Source organism: Dama dama, chromosome 7 (assembly GCF_033118175.1).
Source record: "Dama dama isolate Ldn47 chromosome 7, ASM3311817v1, whole genome shotgun sequence".
Taxonomy (NCBI): Eukaryota; Metazoa; Chordata; class Mammalia; order Artiodactyla; family Cervidae; genus Dama; species Dama dama.
In genome coordinates, this window is record NC_083687.1 from 30589173 (window position 1) to 30611021 (window position 21849).

Below are 21849 nucleotides of genomic sequence, written 5' to 3' on the forward strand. Positions count from 1 at the left end.
TTCTCAGATCTTGGTCAGACCCTGGGACTCTAACAGCAGCGGAGTGCTTGAGTTCCTAAAGCCCCTACCATCCGAGCCTGAGAAAATCAATCCGGGCAGGTCGGTAGAGACCCTGAAGCCAGGAGTGGACGCTGATTGGCTTCTAGAAACCTCATACGCAATGGGAGTGAGAACGGGGACCCCTCATGAATATCCAGGCAGAAAGGCCCGACACAGTTTCAGAGGGGAGATAAGAGACCCTAAAACTAGGAACGACGGTGACGTTGATTGGCTTCTAGAAACCGGATACGCAATGGGAGTGAGAACTGGGACCTCGTCATGAGTATCCAGGCAGAAAGACCCGACACAGTTCGAGCGGAGAGAAAGTGAAACCCCAGGAGGTGGGGAAACTCCCGAGGTTTGACTCCCCGCCCAGACATCACCTTCTGGCCTAAGACCCTGAGAGCCTTGACCGGGGACCTGGGACTTTGCCCTGACCCCTCTCCTACTGCCTGGAGGACCCTGTAAGTCAGAAGTTTACAAACTTTTGGTTTCAGAATCAGTGTATGTCTATACGACTTGGGACCTCAAAGATAGTATCACTTATTTGTGTTATATCTGTGAACATTGGCCATATTAGAAATTGAAACAACCAACAGAAATCTATTGATTCATTTGTAATATTAATAATGCATTACATTAAAAGAAATATTTTTATGAAAAATCTCTATTTTCAAAAATGAAATTGTATAGTGAGAAGTGAGCCTTCTAGATCTTACATCCTTTCAAAAGTTTACATTCTTTTCTTGTATGCCTCATTAGAAGACTGAAATATTTGGATATCTGCTCCTGTATTTAATTTTTTTTTTTTTTTGATTGAGGTAAATGAAAAAAATCCAGCCTTACACAAATATAGGTAAGGGAAGTATTTTGAATAACATTTTCAGATAATTATGGCTACTCATCTTTGATACAACACTAAAACTACACAAGTGTTAGTTTCATAAATAATATTTTGCTATGTGGAACTTGAAACTATAACTGAATATTTCCAAATCTGTTGCATAAGAGTCCATAGGTCTGTTTTGTACATTGAATGAATATTGTATCAATTCATGATTTTTTTAAAAGTAATGCATTGCTTTACCAAGTTGTATAGATTTTAGAGTGTTGACGTTTAAGATTATCAAACAATCACGTTTGTTAATGTCACCACAGCTTACACTAGAAAAGTTTGTCAGTACTGGGAAGCTGTCAAGATTAATTTTCTAATGAGAGCTTGCATTTTATCATTGGCAATAAATACTGTAAGTTGATTTCCTGCTAGGGAGAAACTCATGTTCATTATGCCAAATAACTAAATCTACAAAATCATAGCTTTCCTGTTCTTCATTCTTAAAGTGAAAATAGTATTCCATAAAAAAAGAAGCTAAGTCAGCTCAGAAAAACTATTTTCCCTGGGACATAGTACTTTAAAATGGAGAAGTATTTTATGTGTATTTCCCATTTCATCCTATCAGATATTCTAAAATGTGGACTCAAGAATGATGACTGTAGAAACAATAATTTTTAATACTACAACCTTGATATTTTTCAGTGAAACTTGCTTTTTTATTCTTCAATTAAATTATGGTGAAGATTCATAACTGCTATTGCTGTTTGTTAAAAGAGGCTCATTTCTGCTACCTTTTACATCAGTGCAAATGTCAACACAGTGAAAAAGGTAGGGGCTTCCCTGGTGGAACAGTGGTTATAAAGTGGCCCTCCAATGCAGGGGACAAGGGTTTGATCCCTGTGGGGGAAGTGAGATCCAATGTCCCAAAGGACAACTAAGCCTTCAAGCTGTAACTGCTGAGCCTAAAGCACATGCTCTGCAACTAGAGAAATCCCTCATGCCTCAGTGAAGACCCAGTGCAGCCAAAATAAGAAATACATATTTAAAAGAAAAAGGTAAATAAATTTTTGGTAATGTCATGAAAATAGGTTTGACCTCATGAATCCCATAGAAGGGTCTCAGAGACTTCAAGGGTTCCACAGACCACAGTTTGAGAACTACTGTTCTTAGTAAAGCAGGGAGACTACAAGTTAGCACCCACCTCTCTGCCTCCTCTTCACTCCTAGACTCCCTCTTCCTGAACTGGACTCCGTGCTTCCCAACCTTTACTTTTTAGGGCTCTGCCTCTTGGTTCTTCTAAAAGTGAATTTACCCCTAGGAATTTGATGCCAGTGTCTCCATCTAGGAAGGGACTTGGGAGACAGGTGTCTCCCTTTGGAACTGGGAATAGTTTGTGCCTGAAGGCACAAGAGAGAAATTTATTTCTGGCCCATTTTGGATTTGTTGGTACCAGCTTAATATTTATCCATATCCCAGAAACAAAGCTGATGTAATCTGTGTGAGAAATAACATTGGTCCTTTGGTTTTAAATGGGTCTAATATACCTTACTTGAGGCCCACTATAGTCATCAATAACAGTGCTGCTCAGAGTTCCAGGTCTGCACTTTTCACGCGGTAGGTGCTAGCTCTATGTGTCTATCGAGCACTTGAAATGTGGCTGACATCACTGAGCAGTCGAATTTTTATTTAATTAAATTTAAACTTAAATAGCCTTATGTGGCTAGTAGCTACTGTATTTAACAGAGCATATCTAAGTGGTTTAGTTTTCATTCTCCCAAGATACTGTATGACTCATAGATTGAAGTACATTGAAATTATCTTCATATATTTGGTGATGTGGGTCTTAGACATTACTGTAAAATACGGCAGGCACAAGAAAATTTAATCTGCCTCCAGTGCAGGAGACCCGGGTTTCATCCCTAGATCCCCAGGAGAAGGGAATGGCTGTCCACCCTCTCCAGTAATCTTGCCTGGAAAATTCCATGGACAGAGGAGTCCGTGAGGTTGCAAACAGTCAGACCCACTTTCACTTTCACTTTCCTTAACATCATTAACCTAAACATAATTTATCAACTCAAGGTCATCAGTTTTCAGCAACACTCATCATTGGAGCTATTCCTTATCTATATTACATTGAGACTCTTGATGTCATTTCTGTTAACCTGGTAAACATAAGCAAGCACATATGTCTTCACTTAGACACAAGAAAGTATTTGTTGAATACCCCATTATAAAATACCCTGTTGGTCCTACATAATTATAAAAATACAAAACAGAAGATGAAAACCTTAGAATTCCCACCACCTTTGAATTCTTTACCTATTATTCCTCGCCATAGTGTGTGTAAAGTGATACTTGCCCCCAATTTCAGTGTTTTGTTTCCTTTTACCCTTGGACCCCACTCTCCTCATCATCTCTACCTAAATGAAAATATACAGAAAATTTTCACAATTGTCAAATGAAGAATTTTCTAAGCATGACCCAAAGATTTAAGAAAAAAAACCACAAAGAAGAAATAAAACTTTTCTATGGCAACCACAAACTCACAAGCATGCAAGCACATGTCCATAATCAAATTTAAAGACACCAAAAAAAATCTGAGTACATCATGAGAAACACTGGGCTGGAAGAAACACAAGCTGGAATCAAAATTGCCGGGAGAAATATCAATAACCTCAGATATGCAGATGACACCACTCTTATGGCAGAAAGTAAAGAGGAACTAAAAAGCCTCTTGATGAAAGTGAAAGAGGAGAGTGAAAAAGTTGGCTTAAAGCTCAACATTCAGAAAACTAAGATCATGGCATCTGGTCCCATCATTTCATGGGAAATAGATGGGGAAACAGTGGAAACAGTGTCAGACTATTTTTTTGGCCTCCAAAACCACTGCAGATAGTGATTGCAGCCATGAAATTAAAAGACACTTACTCCTTGGAAGGAAAGTTATGACCAACCTAGACAGCATATTAAAAAGCAGAGACATTACTTTGCCAACAAAGGTCGGTCTAGTCAAGGCTATGGTTTTACCAGTGGTCATGTATGGATGTGAGAGTTGGACTGTGAAGAAAGCTGAGCACCGAAGAATTGATGCTTTTGAACTGTAGTGTTGGAGAAGACTCTTGAGAATCCCTTGGACTGCAAGGAGATCTATCCAGTTCCTCCTAAAGGAGATTAGCCCTGGATGTTCATTGGAAGGACTGATGCTGAAGCTGAAACTCCAATACTTTGGCCACCTAATGCGAAGAGTAGACTCATTTGAAAAGACCCTGATGCTGAGAGGGATGGGGGCAGGAGGAGAAGGGGATGACAGAGGATGAGATGGCTTGACGGCATCACCAACTCGATGGACATGAGTTTGAGTAAACTCCGGGAGTTGGTGATGGACAGAGAGGCCTGGCGTGCTGTGATTCATGGGGTTGCAAAGAGTCGGACACAACTGAGCGACTGAATTGAACTGAACTGAAAAAATCTGTTAAGACAAAATATTAGCATGTGTTGATATTCTTCACCGAAAGACCACCAGGAACACACCTATTTGAACACACTGGTTTACTACATGATATAGCCAGGAAGAATGCACACTGTGGGGAACCACAGGGCATCTTAGAGTGAGGGTATAAGAAAGAATGTGTTATTGTGGGATTTGGGCTTTGGTTGGAGAAAAGAGGGGTTTACTCCAAACTGGGTATTGCCAGGAAGCATGCTCAATTACATGACTGGGTGTCCCAATCAATCACATCTATAAGGAGGGCAGGCTAGAGCAAGGATAAAGGAGCATTTGCAACCATCAGTCCTGTTACCCAGGATAGGGAGATGTTCAGTACTTTCTGACTTGCACAGTGCCCTGTTTCTCTGTGCTTAAATGAGATTATGTATAGTCTTGTCTTGTTTTGTTTCACTTTATTATGATTTCAGTGTATCCTTATTTGATGTTTCTATTTTATAAAAAGATTTATTTCAAAGAGAACAACATGGCATAGCTGTCAGCAGCAGGCCAGCTTCAGGTAACTCTGAGGTCTAGCTGTGAGTGTCACACCTGTTCCCTGGGGTCAGGAGGCTGATTTTTCTTCCTTAAATTCAATATTTTAAAATTCCTACATCGATATTGGAAAATAAAGACTATTAGAAAACAATTTGGAAAAGAAGAAATGTAAATACCAAATAAATTCATTATTAATAAATGGGAAAAGTGGTAATGTGAAAGGAAAAATGGAAAGAAAATTAAAATCTGTCAGCTTGGCAAAGATGAAAGGAAAATAAAGGCTAGACCTTTAATAGGTCTTTTTGGGAAAGTCAAGGTAGGGCAGGGAAAACAGATTAGGATTGGCCAGTGTGAACAAGTATCGGCAGGCTTTGGGTTATAATAGTGGTCTTTTGTTGTCTGGTGCCTGGCCCTGGAATTATTAAGGCAGAGGACTATTGCCTCCTAGGGTGCAAAGACCAGCTTGGGGTGGGGGTTGGCGGTGGGAGGGAGGGGGGAGGGGGGTCTGGATTGGTTAGTTTGCATATCAGAGGCTTGCTCCTGGTTGGGCTGTAGTCCTGGGAAAGCTGTCTCTCCTGAGAAAGATTTTGTTATTGGTTTTTAATTATTAATTAATTTTTATCTTTGATTGCAGTGGGTCTTCACTGCAGCGCATGGGCTTTCTCTACTTGCAAACAGTGGGGTTGGGGGTGGGGGTGGGGTGGCTCCTTTCTAGTTGCAGCACACAGGCCTCTCATTGCCATGGCTTCTCTTGTTGCAGAGCACAGGCTCTGGGCCCAGGGGCTTCACATGGGATGGTAGTTGCAGCACACAGGATCAGTTGCTTTGAGGTGCTTGGAATCTTCTCCAACCAGGGTTGAACCTGTGTCCCTGGGTTGAACCTGAATACAAGGGGATTTTATCCACTGTACTACCAGAGACGTCCTTCACCAAAACATTTTTAAGCAGCTGAGCTATCAGAGCAAATTTCCCCACATTTTGAACCCAGGAGTTTAAGTATGGGAAGTTCTTTGGCAACTAGCATCTGCTTCCATGTCTTGAGAATGCTGAACTACATGCATCTTGATGAGACCATGTCTTATTACAGAAGCCGAAAACACACTTTCCTAACCATTTTTGTTGCTGGGCACAGGCAGGCATCCTATACTCTGGTGTGCTTATGGCAGATTTTGATTTAGGGGTTAGTTCCATGAAGAACTAGGGCCTGTTCTATCCACTAATTTCCTGAGCCCATTCCTTCCTCAACTCTTCATTCTCATCTCTGTATCCAGGAAAACTTGACCCATCAGTGGAGTCTATGAATCCACCAAGATAGCTACTGCCACACACGCCTCTGGCTCCGTAAGTAAGTGTTCTTACTTCTTCCTCTTCTGTTCCCCACCAGATTATATCCACTCTCCAATAGCTTGGACTCATGCATGATGTATTCTGTCTATATCCTGACAATTCAACAATCCTCTCAAGTCCTGCTGACTCCACCTCCTCCCCCTCTCACTGCAGCTCCCACTCTCTGGGGGTCACGTGGATGTGCCTCCAGAATTTGCATGCAGGCAGGTGTACGTATCCCTCCCTCTTTGCACTCCACGTGCCCCAGTGATGTTTAATTAATTTCTTTTTTTAAAAAAATTAATTTCCTTTTTGCTAAAATCAGTCAATTTGTTTTCTGCTGCTTATATGTAAGACTGCTAATTTAACATTAGGCTTAGTATCATCTATTTCTACCATCTCAAAACACAACTGACATAAGACATAACTTCAGAACCAAGTGACTTCCAAAAACTCATATACACCTGAACCTTACATGGCTTCCCCTCTTGCCTTCCCACTGCAAAAATTATCAGAACATGGCAGATAAATGAAGGAATTCTTACACCAGATATCTCAAATCTTACAGTGTATTAAAGGTTAAACAGTTATGAACTGCCAAATATTTACCATTTCCTCAGCTGCTTAGACAATTTGGAAATGACCCTGATGCTGTGAAAGACTGAGGGCAGAAGGAGAAAGGGGTGACAGAGGATGAGATGGTTGGATGGCATCACTGACTCAATGGATGTGGGTTTGAGCAAACTCTGGGACATGGTGAAGGATAGGGAGGCCTGGCGTGCTGCAGTTCATGGAGTTGCAAAGAGTTGGACACGACTGAGTGACGGAACAACGGCTTAGAAGGATGGCAGGAGAAATTATGGGACCGAAAAGGTGCTTCAGAAATCAGTATGGATGTTGTCACCAATTACTATTTGTTGCAGGATCCGAGATCCTGTAACACAGTCACTCGTTCTCATCCGTTTGTCTCAGTGGCAGGTGAAGAACCAAATCAAAGGCAACAGAAGAGATAAATCAGTTAACACACATTTTAATAAACACATTGAAGACATTCCAACCATTCCCCTTAGAGAACGAAGATCAACTATTACCGTCCCCATTTCAGAGACAGAGCAGCGAGGACAAGAGACTCGTGACTGCCATAATGCCTGTCATCTGAGATCTTTCAGAAACCCAGCAGGACCGTCCAGCTGAGGCAGAGCTGGGAATGAGGAAAAGGAACAAAGGCTAAAGGAAAAAGCCTGGGGCTGTGCCAGGAGGCCTTCTCTCAGGGTCTCAGCGTAAGTCTGGATCTCGTGCAGTTAAGCCACAGGAAAGGGAAAATTCTCCCAGTGAAGGCAGATGAGAATTCATAGATGAACTCTTGAGTTCTGGCATTGGTAAAGGTTACCTTCCCACCATCATAATCCAGAGCAACTCCAATCTGCTGGGGGCAGTAGGACAGGATCTGGAAGGGCTCAGGGCTGGTGCATATAGACACCCCAGCTGAAGACAGTTGCAGAGTCCAGAACCCCTCCTCGGGAGTGAAGTTGAGAAATCCCCTTCTCACCGCTGACTCTCTTGCCACCCCCACCAGGCAGAATTTTGGCCATATTCCATTTTCCTGAGACCATTCCCCCTCCAACTCCTCATTCTTCTCTCTATATCCAGAAGAATGATACCCATCAGTGATGCCTATAAATCCACCAAGATCGCTACTGCCGAACACACCTCTGCTTCCAGTCCTGTCTCTCCCTGCTTCTTCTTCCTCCTCTGCTTCCCAGCGGATCCTGTCCACTTTCACTTCCCAGTACACTTTGCCCCATGTGAAGCCCTTACTGCCCAGCACCCTGGGCTCCGGATCAAATCGCTGATCACGCTGGCATTTGTTTATCCGCAAGCCAGTGAACATCATACTCTTCCCATTTGGAGACACTGAGAGGTAGCCATTGGCTGTCTGGGAATCCAGGATGATCCTCACTGTGGGGACAAGGAGACAAAGGTGTGGCATCAGAAAAGATACCAAATGAGATTTGTCCCATAGGTTCTGGGGCCTTTATGACAATGGTGGGAGACTCCTCAGGGGACCAGGACAAAGACTGCTTTTGACCTTGTGTTCAGACTATTAGCAACCATATCTAGAGAGCATAAAGAACACAGAAAATTCAAGGCCTCAGGCTGGTGGGATGAGACTTGAGAGGGAAAATGATAAGGCCTGGGATCTCTATAGCTGGGCAAATTTGATTTTGAAATCAGGATAAAGAATTTGGATACATTAGTTTCATGAAGACCTTCCTCTTTAAAACAGAAGTGCTGACCTGTGAGTAATGGACCTTCACAGGAAAGCTGTAAACTTCAGCAACTATCCGCTCCAGATACTCACTTGTCTGATAGTCCAGATCCCTCATCAATTTTCCTAGAGTGAAAGAACAAAAGGACAGTGAGCAATTCTTTCCTGTTTTCTTTTTTTTTTTTCTTTAGCCACACCACTTGGCTTATGGGAAGACCAGGGATTGAACCCAGGCTGACGGCAGTGAAAGCATGAGTCTTACCCACTGGACCACCAGGGAATTCCCAACAATGAGCAATTTTAACACCACAGCTTCTAGGTCAAGTTCTCTTACATTGGCTCATATAACTTTAGACAATGACAGAGCACCATGAAAGTTCAAGTGAGATACAGAAAGCAATTCAAGAGACACCCAGAGCTGTGTAGTCCAAATTGGTTCTTGTAAGTATATATACCAACAAGTGCTGAACCTACCTGGTGCTTCATTAAAGAATACCTTTGGGCATACCACCTGTTGTTAAACTAAATCCTAAACCACACTGTTTCTCTCCACTCCCCAAGATACCTCTTTGATAGTCATTCTTCCAGTATTCTTTAAATTGTTAAAAAAAATTTTATTGTGGTAAAAGCACACAACATTTACTGTCTTTACTATTTTTAAATGTATAGTTCATAGTGTTCAGTTCAGTTCAGTCACTCAGTCGTGTCTGACTCCTTGCAGCCCCATGGGCTGCAGCACGCCAGGTTTCCCTGTCCGTCACCAATTTCCGATGCTTGCTCAAACTCATGGCCATCGAATTGGTGATGCCGTCCAGCCATCTCATCCTTTCTCGTCCCCTTCTCCTGCTGCCTTCAATCTTTCCCAGCATCAGAGTCTTTTCCAATAAGTCAGTTAATCATTAATGTTAAGTATATTTAAATAACTATGCAATTGATTTCAAAAACTTTTCCATTTTTAAAAACTAAAACTCTGTACCAATTAAACAGCAGCTCTTCATTTCCCCCTCCTCTCAAACCCTGGCAACCACTAATCCACTTTTTATTCCTATGGATTTGACTGCTTTAGAGACCTCATATACATGGATTCATATATTACTTGTTTCTTTGTGACTGACTTATTTCACTTAGCATAATGTCTTCAAGGTTCATCCATGATGTAGTATGTGGCACAATATCCTTCCTTTTTTAGGTTGGAGAGTATTCCATTGTCTGCATATGCCACATTCTGTTTCTCTATTCATTTATGGATGGACGTTTGGGTTGTTCCCACATCCCGTCTCTAGTGAATAATGCTGCTATGAACGTGAGAGTGCAAAGATCTCCTTGAGATTCTGCTTTTATTTTTTCGTTTTACTTTTTTTGAGATTCTGCTTTTAATTCTTTGGAAAGTGGGAATGCTACCATGTGGTAATTATATTTTTAATTTTTTGAGGAAATGCCACACTCATACTCTCAATATTTTGAGACACTCTCCCAATGTTCTTCTTACCTCACTGTTAGATATGAAATACCTTTCACCATCTGGAGACCTCTGACTGTGATGATATTTTAGTCTGGGTTCCATTCTTAGACTATCATGTGGTTTGGACTTAGATTCCCTTCCCAGTGTCCCTGCCTGGTGTGAATGACACACACAGGAGCAGGGAGCTCTGAGAAGTCACAGCCACACTCAAAACCTAAGGACACAGGATAAAGAAAGAAAGAAAGTTTCTAGGTTCAGAACCCCCTCCTTTATGATTGAATTCTGAGTCCTTTCTCTGAAGAAAGAAGTATATCTGAAATTTCTTCTGCCCAATTTTTGATTTCAGGACTGATTGGTTTTTCAACCTGGAACTTCTTCCGAGATATCTAGAGATAATGACATCACAGTGAGAACTCCTGAGAGAAAGGTATGATTTCCCACCATCACCACCTGCACATGCACATGAGCACTAACAATAGACCAAAGACGCAGAGAGGAAAAGATGGTTTTCCAAGTGGTCAGTTTCAAGGTCAGAGTCAAAGAGTAGAATATAGAGTTCTGAAGAAAGGATCATGATCCAAGGATTCTCTACTCACCAATGTGTCATTTATAGACAATATTCAAAAAGAAAGAAAGGCATCTTCATCCTTCAAAACTCTTTGAAACATGCTACTAATACTACAAGCTCTAAAGAAATTACCTGAGGATATGAACTAGACAAATTAAAATTAAGCTTTAAATATACATTTTTAAAAACATTAAATTTAAAATTAAGGTATAGCTGGGCAGATATATAAACTAAATCCAAAATGAAAAAAGTCTGAGATTTTGATCTTATTATCAAACAGGATTAGATTCAAGGCAAAAAAAAATTATTAATGAAACAGAGGCTATTTTATGGAACTAAAGATTATAATCATCAATTAAGATGTAACTCACCTTAAGGATCATACAGGGAAAAAACATCAAAATATAAAAAGCAATATGCGTGCATGCAAAGTTGCTTCAGTCCTGTTACTCTTTGCCACCCTATTGACAGTTGCCTGCCAGGCTCTTCTGTCCATGGGATTCTCCAAGCAAGAATACTGAGTGAGTTCACAAGCCCTCCTCCAGGGACTCTTCCTGACCCAGGGATTGACCCTCTTCTACATTGCCAGGTGGGTTCTTTACCCTAGTGCCACCTGGAAAGACCTAATATAGGTCTATATAGTTTCCTTTAAGCGATGAGTTTTTGCCCATAGTGTATTCTCACTGAGAACACAAGAAAAATGAGCAAAAACTTATTGCTAAAAGGAAACTTTGGGTGACTTTTTTCTAGTCTATGACACATCAAAAAGTAAAAAAATCAGCATCAGTACAAAATACCTAAATAATGTAATTTCTAAGGAAAACTTCATAGACATATATCAAATTCTATTCCAAGGACAGAGCAAATGTAGCTTCTTTTTGAATGTTTGGAACTGTTCAGAAATTCACAACATACAACACAGAAAGCCTCAAGAAAGTCCAAAATAGTGAATTGGCGGCAAACTCTTCTAATCACAAGATTTAAAAACTGTGAAACATTAGAGTATTAGAAACTGCCCCTTCCGCCCACCAGCACCACTGACAGAAGAAGAAAAAGATGAGAGTCTCTGAAGAGGCTCTTAACTGGAGGAGAAGGTTTCACAGAATCTCACCTCCTTGTCCTGGTCCTGGCTTACCTGTGCTGGATCCCACCACCTGCTGCCTTCAGGACCGTCCTGGCATCGGGCTGGTTACAGACAAACCATCAGTTCTGGTGTCTTGGTCTTTGGAGTCGATGATGCTCAAAAGGTCTTGCCTCAGCCCTCCCTGCACCTCCCTCACCACTGACCCTCCAGAGCACACCTGACCTCACACACCAGCCCTGAGGTGGGGCCGGGGCGGGGAGGGGAGGGAGGCGGTCACAGTAAGTTTTGGACCACGTGGGTCAAGGTCCTCTCTCCAACCCTCAGCTCTGTTCCCACACAAGGACGACACAGATTAGCAGGGGTCCAGGGAAGTCATGGACTGGCACTGCCCCTCATCAGGGTGAGAGGTTTAGGTCACCAGAGCACAGACCACAGTTTTCTTCAAGTCCCCAGCAGGGGGCGCCGCTCCTGACACACAGTAGGTTCTCCATCAGTTCCCTCCCTCCTGGCAACTGTTCCCAACCACTAAGTATAGACTATGTTGCCTTTACAGGTCATTCCGCCCCACTGTGATTCCCTTGCTGTGTCACTCACTGAGACCCAGTACAGAGCCTGACATATAGTGACCACATAACAAATGATTGGTAAATCAGTGTGGGGTTTTCTTCAACTGACTAATAAATGTGTAAAGTCTAAAAAGTTCATATGACATAAAAGGGTTGCAAAGAAAAGTAAATTTCCTCTCCATCCCATCCAAATTCTTTCCAGATTCCCTCCCTGGACAAGGTAAGTGTTACAGTTTAGATAGTCTTCTAGAGAGAGAGTCCATTTTGTAAGGTATTTTTCTACATTCTATCTACAACTTTGTTATCAATTAGCAATATATTCTGAGACTATTTTATTTTTAAAATACAAATCTAATTCAGTTTAAGATATTGGTAATAATGATTCTCCACTGCTGATTTTAAACATTTAAGTATAGGAAAGATCCTCCATCTTCCATAATAATAGATTTTTTTCCTAGACAAAGTTATCCAGACTTAAAATAAACTCATTCTCCAATCTTTCTGAGACTACTTATCTTTGTGGTTAATTTCTGGCTAATATGATGGACCAGATGTAAATTTTTGAATTTTGATCTTCAAGGGAAGAAACTTTTCCTCCTTCCCTGCTTTCCCTGGTTGCTCCCAAACCGTGAACATGGTCTTAGGTTCCTTGGGTCATGCCAATAAGAGCAACGTCCCAGGGAGAGCAGAGAGGAAAGGTCACAGGGACCTGGATGCTGGGGCTGGGGGCAGCAGAGGGAGATGGGAGATGTTACCCTCCTCATCTTCCCAGCCATGGGGTCTGACAAGGGAGGGTTTGGGTCACCAGGTATCCGTTTGGGGTGTTTGTCTCTTCACTTTCCTTCCTGTCCTCTTTACAGACAGTTTCCTTCACATTCCAGACAGGAGGAGAATCTGCTGGGGGTCTCTTCCCCCTCATCCTCCTGTCTGAGGGCAGGGCCTGGGGAGGCTGAGACCTAGAGGAGGAACTTCTCAGGTAGGAAAGGAATGCAGGTCACTTATCCTCCTTCTAGAATCTCTGCTTCCCCAGTCTGGCCTGGACAGCCAGTTCTGAGACAGCTGAATCCCCAGCATAAGTGAGGCATATTGGGGAAAGAAAGTAATGTGCATCCATGGGTCCCTCATATCTTTTTTCCCCGTGATCCCAAAATGTACATTGATTAATCTCCTAATTGTTACCAGAGAGTCACTAGTCCAGCTGATGTTCCAAAAGTGAGTATTATACAGGGGCATGGCTACCAGAGCAGGGGACACTGGGGTCACCTTAGATCTGCCAACCACAGGATGACTTTGGGATCATCTGACCACATGGCTTCTCACAGAACTAAGGGTAGGAAAGCATAGAGTTCAAGTCCAAGGTTTTGGGACTCACTCCACAGGTATCCAGATCAAAATTATGTTCCACAAATACTAGTGCAATCTTCCAGGTTATTTGGAAATAAAAGAGAGAACTTTGTAGGTAGAAACATAAAGGTAGGAAATGAAAAGAAAGTAGCCAGGTTGAGAGTTACAGTTGTCTCATTATCACTGGCAACTGTTGTGCCAGTTTCTGTAGGAACCATAGTGGAGAATTAACTGGATATGATGTGATCACCACAGTTGCATCCTTTAAGTCTTTGAGGATGACATTAACTTCTTTCATTATCCTCAGGACACAATATTGCTTTTAATACTCTGTCTTGGTTGAGCTTTGAAGGCTTTTTCAGGGTCTTCCACTAAACCTTTCTTACTAAAAGGTTTTTAACTCCACACACACACCCATACAAAAATCAACATGCTGGTTCTTGCCAACTCCGAATATGTCTATACCAGTGACTCTAGGTGGAGAAATTGCCACCAAGAGGATGTATAGATACAGAGAAGCCATGAGATATATATGCCCCTAAGACAGGATGCACATTATTTCCTGTTCCCCATATGCCTCACTTATACTGGGGATTCATAATTGCCGGCAGATATCGGGTCAAATCTGACTTGTATCCACAGACCTAAAAGGATCTAGATGTTCCTTTTCATCAGTGAGTGAAATAAGAACAATGGCCATTGGCACCAACATGGAATGATGTGGGGAATTACTGTTGACCACAACTGCTCCGTATTGCAGGGTATGTCCTCAGGGTACTCAGGTTCTCTTCAGCAAGTGAGTTCTGGGTGTGAGAATTGGCTCAGGTCTGGAAACTGGATAAGGGATGGTAAATTTCTATTAGGCAGCTGGCCTCAGCCTTCAACTCATTCATTTTTTATCTATTAATATAATACTAAGCAACACTCTTGTTGCTTGTCCATCTACCTTGCCTCTAGAAACATCACGATCTATTAACCATTTCCATAAACCCCTTACATTTAGAATATCCTGCTTCCATCCTGACATCGTTGGTTAATTCAGAAATTTGTTCCTTGTTCCTGCCTTGCTGTCACCTCTTCCCCTGCTTTCTGGGATCCTGTTATCCCCGCTGCTGCTGTAGTGTTAGCCCCTAGATCAGCTCTGCCTGCACAGGACAGCGAGGTTAATACTGCTCACTTGTTCATTCCCTATTGCCTGATAAACACTTTCCTTTTGGAAATATTTACCTGGGTTTTTTTTCCCCCCAGTTTTGTTTTTATACCAGCATGCTCATTTCTCTGAGTTTTTTTCATGACTTTCTGTACAATTGCCATGCTGGTTCAGGCATCAGTGCTTCATTTAATGTGAGCCATAGCACGTGTTGTGGCAGAGGAGCTTGAAGTGAAGCTCTGAACCATGCTGTGTGGGGCCACCCAAGACGGATGGGTCACTGTGGAGAGTTCTGACAGAACGTGATCCACTGGAGGAGGGAACGGCAAACCACCCCAGTATACTTGCCATGAGAACCTCATGAACTGTATTAAAGGACAAAAAGGTATGACAATGAAAGACGAGTCCCCCAGGTTGGAAGGTGTCCAATATACTACTGGGGAAGAGCGGAGAACTACTAATAGCCCTGGAAAAAATGAAGCAGCTGGGCCAAAGCGGAAGTGATGTTCAGTTGTGGATGTGTCAGGGAATGAAAATAAAATCTGATGCTGCAAAGAGCAGTATTACATATGAACCTGGAATATCAGGTCTAAGAATCAAGGTAAATTGGACATGGTCAAGCAGGAGATGGTAAGAATAAACATCAACATGTTAGGAATCAGTGAACTTAAATGGACGGGAATGGGCAAATTTAATTCAAATGACCATTGTATCTACCACTGTGGGCAAGAATCCCATAGAACTAATGGAGTAGTTCTCACTGTCAACAAAAGAGTCTGAAATGCAGTAATTGGGAGCAACCTCAAAAATGACAGAATGACCTCGGTTCCTTTCCAAGGCAAGCCATTCAACAGCATGGTAATCCAAGACAATGCCCCTACTGTTGATGCTGAAGAAGCTGATGTTGATCAGTTCTATAAAGACTTAGAAGACCTCCTAGAACTAACACACACACACACAAAATGTATTCATCATTGGGGATTGGAATGCAAAAGTAGGAAGTCAAGGGTCACCTGGAGTAACAGGCAGGTTTGGCCTTGGAGTACAAAATGAACCAGGGCAAAGGCTAACTGAATTCTATGAAGAGAATTCACTGGTTATAGCAAACACCTTTCTTGTCAACAACACAAGAGTCAACGTTACACATGGACATCACCAAATGGTCAGTACTGAAATCCAACTGATTATATTCTTTGTAGTTGAAGATGGAGGAGCTGTATACAGTCAGCAAAAACAAGACCTGGAGCTGATTGTGGCTCAAATAATCTGCTTCTTGTAGCAAAATTCAGGCTTAAGCCAAAGAAAGAGGGAAAACCACTAGGCCAGTCAGATATGACTTAAATCAAAACCCCTATAAATATTCAGTAGAGGTGATGAATAGATTCAAGGCATTAGATCTAGTAAACAGTGTGCCTGAACTATGGACAGAGGTCTGTAATACTGTACAGGAACAGTGAACAAAACCAGCCCAAGGAAAAAGAAAAGCAAGAAGGCGAATGGTTATCTGAGGATTCTTTACAATTAGTTGAAGCTTTAAAGAAGTGAAAAGCAAGGGAGAAAGGAAAAGATACACCCAACTAAATACAAGGTCCCAAAGAATAACAAGGAGAGACAAGTAGGCCTTCGTCAATGAACAGTGCTTAACAATAGAGGAAAACAACAGAAGGGGAAAGACTAGTGATCTCTTCAGAAGAATTGGAAATATCAAGGGAACATTTTCCCCAAAGATGGGCACAATAAAAGAGAGAAACTAGGTTGAGACCTAGTGGAAGCAGAAGAGATCAAAAAGAGATGGAAAGAATACATGGAGGAACTGTACAAAAAAACCTGGATATCCAAGATGATGTGGTCAGACACCAGAGCCAGACCTTCTGGAGTGTGAAGTCAAGCAGGCCTTAGGAAGCACTGCTGTCAATCAAGCTAGTGGATGCAATGGAGTTCCAGGAGAGCTATTCATAACCCTCAAAGATGATGCTCTCAAAGTGTTGCACTCAATATGCCAGCAAATCTGGAAGACCCAGCCGTGGCCACAGGACTGGAAGTGGTCAATTCTTATCCCAGTTCCCAAGAAGGGCAGTACTAAGGAATGTTCAAACTATCAGACAGTTGCACTCATCTCCCATGCAGATGTTCAGGCTGGATTTAGAAAAGGCAGAGGAACCAGAGGTCAAAGTGCCAACATCCATTGGATCATAGAAAAAGCAAGAGAATTTCAGATAAACATGTACTTCTGCTTTACTGACAACGCTAAAGCCTTTGACTATGTGGACCACAAGAAACTGTGGAAAATTCTCAAAGAGATGGGAATAACAGACCACCTTACTTGCCTCCTGAAAAACCTGTATGCAGGCAAAAAGCATGGACATGCTGGACATGGAACTGGACATGGAACAACAGACTGATTCCAAATCAGGAAAGGAGTACATCAAGGATGTATATTGTCACCCTGCTTATTTAACTTATATGCAGAGTACATCATGTGAAATTCCAGGCTGGATTGGCACAAGCTGGAATCAAGATTGCAGGAGGAAATATCAATAACCTCAGATATACAGATGACACCACTCTTATGGCAGAAAGTGAAGAGGAACTAAAGAGCCTCATGATGTAAGTGAAAGAAGAGTTAAAAAGCTGATTTAAAACTCAACATTCAGAAAACTAAGATATGGCATCTGGTCCCATCACTTCATAGCAAATAGATGGGGAAACAATGGAAACAGTGACAGACTTTCTTTTCTTGGGCTCGAATATCATTGCAGATGGTGACTGCAGCCATGAAATTAAAAGATGCTTGCTGCTTGGAAGAAAGCTATGACCAACCTAGACAGCATATTCAAAAGCAGAGACCTTACTTTGCCAACAAAGGTCTGTCTAGTCAAAGCTATGATTTTTCCAGTAATCATGTAGGGATGTGAAAGTTGGACCATAAAGAAAGCTGAGTGCCAATGAATTGATGCTTTCGAATTGTGGTGTTGGAGAAGACTCTTGAGAGTCTCTTGGACTGTAAGGAGATCAAATCAGTCAATCCTAAAGGAAATCAGTCCTGAATATTCATTGGAAGAACTGATGCTGAAGCTGAAACTCCAATACTTTGGCCACCTTCTGCAAAGAGCTGACTCATTAGAAAAGACACTGATGCTGGGCAACATTGAAGTCAGGAGGAGAAGGGGATGACAGAGGATAAGATGGTTGGATGGATCACCGACTCAAAGATTATGAGTTTGTGCAAGCTCTGGAAGATGGTGAAGGACAGGGAAGCCTAGCGTGTTGCAGACCATAGGGTCGCAAAGAGTCAGTCATGACTGAGCAACTGAACAACAACCCATGCTCGTAAGGTCATGTTTAAAATCTGGCATGCTAGGCCTCAGAATAATGTGAACTAAGAACTTCCAGATGTCCAAACTAGGTTTAGAAAAGGCAGAGGAACCAGACATCAAATTGCCAATGTTCGCTGAATCACAGAGAAAACAAGGGAATTTTAGAAAAACATCTACCTCTGTTTCATCGACTACACTGAAGCCTTTGACTGTGGATCATAACAAACTGTGGAAAGCTCTGTTGTCACCTTGTCATACTTTCTCAATCCTGAGCCACTCTGTTGTTCTACACAGCATTCTAATTGTTGCTTCTTGACCCGCAGACAGGTGTCTCAGGAGACAGATAATGTGGTTTGGTACTCCCATCTCTTTAGGAGCTTTCCACAGAAAGATTTCCTCTTCTTGGGCTCAAAAATCACTGCAGATAGTGACTACATCCATAAAATCAGGATACGATTACTTCTTGGCAGGAAAGCTATGACAGTCCTAGACAGTGTGTTGAAAAGCTGAAACGTCACTCTGCCAACAAAGGTGTGTAAAGTCAAGGCTATGGTCTTCCCAGTGGTCAGGTATGGTTGTGAGAGCTGGACCATAAAGAAGGCAGAGTGCCAGAGGATTGATGCTTTTGAACTGTGGTGTTGTAGAAGACTCCTGAGAGTCCCTTGGTCAGCAAAGAGATCAAACAGTCAATCTTAAAGGAAGCCAACTCTGAATACATATTGGAAGGACTGATGCTGAAGCTGAAGCTCCAGTATTTTGGTCACCTTATGTGAACAACCAACTCATTGGCACTTTGATCTCTGGTTCCTCTGCCATTTCTAAATCCAGCTTGTACATCTGGAAGTTCTAGGTTCGCATACTATTGAAGCCTAACTTGGAGAAGTTTGAGCATTACTTTGCTAGCATTTGAGACGAGTGCTATTGTGTAGTAGTTTGATTGTTCTTTGGCATTACCATTCTTTGGCATTGCCTAAATTACAAAAGTTAACATGCAATAAAATGTCAGTATATGTGTATGGGTCCCATGAAGACCCATAGCCACAGGGTCCGTTGTCCAGCATCAGGGCTGACGGCGCTGTGAAGAGTGGTGTCTGTGCTCACCTGCGGGGAAGGGGTTCCTGTGTGGGACCAGACCCGGGTGGGGTGAGGATTCTGTTCCCGGCTGTGCCTCAGGGCTGGTCAGCGGTTTTCCCTGAAATAAACCCCAAACCACAAGTGTGCCTCTCTCTGTTCCCTTGAGAACAATTTGAAATCTTTTTTCCCCCCACCCAGAACTACCTAAGAATACATGTAGGGAAATTTCAGACAGCAAGGTTTCAGAGACCTTTCCTTCTGCTTTATTATGATTGATATACAATATTGAGTCAGTTTATGGTGTACAGTTGCTGATTTGATACACTTCTGTGCTGCAAAATAATCACCACCATAGCTTTATCTGACAACTGAATCATATCACATTATTACCTCTTCTGCATGTGTGGAGAAAATTTAGATCTACTATCTTAGCAACTCAGAGACTCTCTTTATGGTGAGCTGATAATCACTTCCTAAATTTTCAACCTGGCGATAGCACACAGCAGAAACATGTAACTCACACCAAATGCTTTGTCTTTTTCCTTTCAGGAAGAAAACATTTAAATGTGTGTTTAAGACCCCTCCCCACCTTAATCATTCTCTGATCTTTAACGTCAGTGGATCCCAGACTGCTCAGGACAGCTTGTAGGTATTGTTACAAAATATTCGGGACTCTTCCCAGATCCACCATCTAGAATGTAGGGCACAGAGTCCAGGAATCTATTATGAACAAGCCATACACGGGGGACTGGTGCACAGCCAGGTGGGAATCCAGATCTGTGTTCTTGCTCTGAAATGTGTGATCTGAAGATCAGCACCAACCGTGCTGTAAGTCTATTCCAGACCTTCTGTCTCTAAGGGGAGTGCAGGTGAAGGACATTCCTTCAGGTCCTTCATGAACAATCAGGACCCCTTTCCACGTGCCATCTAGACGCGGTGTCAGAACGGTGCCGTCTGCGCAGGTGTGTGGTCTGATCAGTTCCCATAGCTCGGGGGATTCAGGATTCAGTCCTCATCCTTCTGCTTCTGTAGCCAATTCTCCCCTCATCTGTGACCTCATCTGTTCTCAAGCCTTTAAACATCAGTTATATGGTGTCACCTCTTCCATCTATTTCTCCAGTCGAGTCATCTCACCTAAACCCTAGACTAGTAAACCTAACTCAGTTGCCACTTTCTCAATCAAATGCTGATGGTGAGAGCTCCTCAAACTTGCTCCTTCCAGAGTCCCCTCATTTCCACAGTGGGCGCCCCCCATGCTTACTTGCAAATCTCAAATTTTGCAGTCCTCCTTCACTCTTTTTCATAACTCAGATTTAATCCACTAGGAAATGCTGTAAAATACATTTTCAGAATAGAACAAGAATCCACTCACTCACTGTTATCTTCCCTGCTCACACCCCAGGCAAGGACCAGCATCTCCACCCTGGACCCTGCGCTGTTTCCTAGAGTCTCCTCTACACCTCCCTCGCCCTTCACCTCCTGACTCTGCACAGCAGCCTGACTGACACTTCTAGAGAGCAGTCACACCAGGTCCTCCTCTGTTCACATCATCCTATAACTCCATAGCTTACTGAGATAAAATCTACACCCTTCTAATATGCTGGAGGCCCACAGGATCTGACCAGACATGGGATCTCATTGCAATTCCTTTTCCTTCAGCCACACCTGCCTCCTGGCTCTCCCTTGAACAGACACCCTCCTGCCCTCATGCATTTGCACCGGAGGCTCCTCTGCCTGGAGAGAACCTCCCCTAGACGTCCTTGTGGACATTCCTTCATGTTCTTCACATCTTGACTTAAAGGTCACCTTCTCAATGAGCCCCACTGTCCACCCTAGTAACACAGTCACCTTCCCTGACCCCACACACTTATACTCTTGGTCACCTTCCTCACAGCACTTACCAACCTGTACGGGAAACACTTCCCTCCCTTACTAGGCTCATAGTACATGCTCTGCCCCTTCTCCTAGAACACACTGCACATCGTGGACAAGGTTTGTCTGTTGTTAGTTCATTGAGTTCTCCTAGATGCAGAAAGAGGGTGTCATGTCTCTGTTATGTAAACAAATATCAGTTCAATGAATCATCAGTGTAAAGCACTTCCCTATTCTAGATACAGTGTCTTTATTAATGTGATCTCACGCCACATGCTGTCTCATGGCAGTTACAGCACAACATCCATTCACATTGACCTCAATGTTGCCTGTATTTTACTCACAAAGGCTGATCTCCCTTCCCTCCCACACCAATCAGCCTGCACACCACACACAAGGCTCTTTATCTCTTCAGGAAGGAAGATCCTTCGCTTCCAGCTCCTATATTCAACCTGCTGTGATTTTTAGACTCTGCTTTCTAAATCCATGAGTTGAGATGGGAGCCACCAGTAGCTTTAGAAGATGTAAGGGCAGAAGAGGGGGCAGACTGCAGAGAAGAGAGAAATCCAGCAAGAATTAAGTCAAGATATGAAACTATTGGGTCCCTCCTTTTTGCAAGTCCCAGCATGTGGTTCCTTTAAATAGATGGAGAAAAATTGGAAAGAAGAATCCAGCAATATCTCTAAAAGGAGGGCAAGAGCTGGATGACTTTGAAATTTCTCTCTTGACACCACTGAGATCCTGTGTGCATGGATCACTTGGACTTGTGGGGATGATGACAGGCAAAGTGATCCCTGCTACTGTCAGAGATGGGGTCACCCAGAGAAGAATGAGACCAGGATTCTACACATGAAAAAGAACAGTCATTACACCAACAACAATAATAGCAATAACTATATAAGCAAAATATAAACACATTAAAAAAAAGACAGGAGCTAAGGATTGGTCCAAGGCCTGATCC

General features: G+C 42.5%; 1 protein-coding gene and 1 long non-coding RNA gene across 9 annotated transcripts in view; one reads left to right on the forward strand and one right to left on the reverse strand.

Moving 5' to 3' along the window:
• LOC133059723 (BOLA class I histocompatibility antigen, alpha chain BL3-7) overlaps positions 1-21849 on the reverse strand; it is a 141269-nt gene that overhangs the window by 114896 nt on the left and 4524 nt on the right. The gene's annotated exons all lie outside the window — the stretch shown is intronic.
• On the forward strand, positions 205-12583 carry LOC133059733 (uncharacterized). Of its 6 annotated transcripts, XR_009693617.1 has the most exons (6): positions 205-503; positions 6128-6201; positions 8643-8892; positions 10260-10340; positions 10953-11070; positions 11514-12583. It is a non-coding gene; the product is annotated as an uncharacterized LOC133059733 (long non-coding RNA). The 6 variants fall into 6 exon arrangements; XR_009693620.1 differs by lacking the exon at positions 6128-6201 and adding an exon at positions 1577-1702 and having other exon boundaries at positions 10953-12583; XR_009693615.1 differs by having other exon boundaries at positions 10953-12583.